The sequence below is a fragment of the Halyomorpha halys genome, unplaced genomic scaffold, assembly GCF_000696795.3.
Source record: "Halyomorpha halys isolate HHAL.00 unplaced genomic scaffold, Hhal_1.1 Scaffold76.1, whole genome shotgun sequence".
NCBI classification, from domain to species: domain Eukaryota; kingdom Metazoa; phylum Arthropoda; class Insecta; order Hemiptera; family Pentatomidae; genus Halyomorpha; species Halyomorpha halys.
Window position 1 is genome coordinate 583101 of NW_027110545.1, and position 3143 is coordinate 586243.

At 29.7% G+C, this 3143-nt stretch overlaps 1 non-coding gene across 1 annotated transcript; it reads left to right on the forward strand.

Annotated features, from left to right (window-relative positions):
• Positions 1-1306: 1306 nt before the first annotated feature.
• TRNAH-GUG (transfer RNA histidin (anticodon GUG)) lies at positions 1307-1378 on the forward strand. Its single transcript has one exon. It is a non-coding gene; the product is annotated as a tRNA-His (tRNA).
• The last annotated feature ends 1765 nt before the right edge of the window (positions 1379-3143 follow it).

Below are 3143 nucleotides of genomic sequence, written 5' to 3' on the forward strand. Positions count from 1 at the left end.
TTATTATTATTATTATATACTTTATAAACATATCAATTGCTTTGAAATGTTTTTATTTTAATGTTCTGTCAATTCAATAATGTTTGTATCTTGTTTTTTTCATTTAGCCCTCACGAAGCCCTGTAAACGTTGGTTAGCTATAAATAGGTTTCTTTTACTATTTATTCTACTTTGTACCGTCAACCATCTTCCAATGTTTTATTTAGTTTGAAGTCTGCTTTTCTCCCTTTTTTTTTTTTTTTTCACTTACGTATAGGGAATATAGTGGGAAACTTAAGGATTTTCCCTAAAGAAAAAATAAATTAACATTATATGTTGTAGAAACATTAATGACTTTCTGCGTGTGTAATAAGAGTATATTATATCGAACTGTCAGAAAAAATGGAGTGTTAAATGATAGGTATGTAAAGAAATATATAAATCATAATTAAAAGAACGAAGATTAGATATACTTAAATTACAATTACTTTTAGAAATAATATCTAATACTAGGTGTATTCATAATCTTTACATTAACATTTTAAAATGTGTTAAATAGATAATCTTTCCCTATTTTTATCATGTTAAAATGAAATAAAAATTAACATGATTGAGAGTCTGTTAATAGGTGTTTGGTTCGTGTAGTTTTTGTTTTGGAACTTTTTAAATTATAATGAACTAATAGAAAAAAATATATAATAATAAAGTTATTATTCCTTCCATAATAAACTCCCTAACCACCCACACTCACTAGTTTCTAACCTTGCTTCCTCTTCCATTCCTGGCAATCCTCCAAGGCGCCTGAAATGAAAATGGCCTCGTGACCTTATATTGTAAACTCTTTTTAGAGTTCTACTACTGGGTAGTTTCTCGACATCCTGTATCATATCATTACGTCATTATGATCAAGTAAATTTGATCATAATGACAATATAACAGTTGTATTTTTTATACAGTTGTAAATATCAATAAATAAATAATAAAATAAATAAATAAATAATAAAGTAACAGATAAGAAAATATGAGTGGAGGTAACTAGGAGAAAACAAGGAACAAGTTAGGTATAGGAAAGATTTGACAAAGCTGTCAGAGATTTTATCATCTCGTAAAGATTGCAAGGTTATAAAACAAGTTGCCTATAAAATCCGCTAGGTTCTCCCTACGTTTAACGTATTAAATTAGGCTGTTCGCAGTGCTATATTCATTACATTAAGCATGTTAAACCTTTAGCACATCATGAACACCCCTACTATAGGTTGCTGGACTTGTCAACTTCCTTACCTGCCCGCTGTTCCCAATTCCCCAATTCCCCTTCAGTCCTTCTACAGCCGTGATCGTCTAGTGGTTAGGACATTGCGTTGTGGCCGCAATAACCCAGGTTCGAATCCTGGTCACGGCACGAGATTTTTTATTATTGAAGTAATTAAATTTAAAAATCAATCTTCAATTATGTAATATAATAATGTATATATTCATATTACGTTATAAAATGGAAATTAAATTATGTAGATCTATGTACTTTAAATATTTTTAAAAATATTGGAATATTTTATATAAATAATTATTGGTACAACGTAATGATCTTCAGAAGCTTAGCCCAGCTTGTGATGAACTGTATTGGAGTATTGTTATAATTTTTCAGCAAACTGCACCACTTATCAAGAGAACCGAACCCGATACATGCCCAAACTAAAAAAATATTATCTTAATTATTTGCTTTATAAATACTTGTATTACGAAATAGTTTTATTAATATTTCATATTTATTTAAGTATACAGAGAAATACTTCTTTCTGCAATGCTGCCAAAATACATTGGGTAGCTAGAACGCACAGCCACCAATCCACCAATATATATATATACTACCATATAGTAACAATAATACAAAAAAAAAATTGTCATGCTTTTTTCTTATTTCAAATAATAATTAACTATAAATTATATTTCGAATATTATTGTTATTTTATTTTTTTTACAGCTATATATTTTTTCCCTCCTTCTCGCACAAAGCCATATGACATTTTCCCTATAATTTCTTCTTATTTTTTTCTCAAATAATCCGCACGGCAGACTCATGCCATTATCATCGATGACACCGCCTACAGCGGACCCGGCAGCTTATCTTATAGTGCCACACTGGCAATCCAAGATATATTATTTAACTGAGTATATACATTTATTTCTCTTTTTATATATTTAATTTGTTGTTTTAATTTTTTCCACGTCAGAAAAAAAAAAAATCTCAAATAATCCACCTACCGTTCCAATAATCCACTATCGTAAGCCAACCAAGTTACAACCTTTATTGGACCCCTCACCTAACCTTATAATGGCAAGAGGCAATCCAAGGTATCCTTCATACCCAGGTATACATATAGCATACCTCCTATATGTATGTACCAAATACCCACTAACATCATTACAGGAGGGTATGAAAAAAAAAAAATTCTCTAGCCTATCTATTCCATTGTCTCCATTCCACTCTCTTACAGTTCCAGTGATTCAAGCACAATTTTGATCCGTTACAAAAATGAAATGCAAATTAAACGAAATTATCAATAAATAAATTATAAAATAGAATACAGAAATAGAGAAATTAAAAAAACAAAACAAATAAATGAGTTATAAAAATTAATACATAATTTTAAAAAAACATAAAAATAAGTTAAAGGCAATGAATAAATAAGTTAAACACAAATATATAGGTTTAGAACCTAAAAAATAAAATAAAATAAATATGAAAAATATCAGAGCTAACTCCCTTGCAGATGATGATGCATGATGCCCACGGAGTCCAAAATAATTTTTAAAAACATATTGAAGTAATTTATTGATGAAATGTTAGTTACAATAGTTTTCTTTAATTATTAAAGCTCACACCCTTATAAAAAAAATTAAAAGCCAGAAATGAAACAAGCTAAAGCCAAAGAAAACACACAAACGTAGAGAGAAGAATTCTACAAAGGCAAGAGAATGCTGAGACTGAAGTTAAAGCCGCTTGAAGAGAACCCAGACACGACAGAGTATTCGCTTTATTTTTTTGGTTCCTTTATTTGGTCCCTTGCGCTAAGTCTTTTGTCATTTGTGGTCGGAGCAGTGTAGCAACAGATGTTCGTCTGATTTTCAGGTGTTCTAAAGCCTAGAGTGTATCTTTGTGTTAGTTA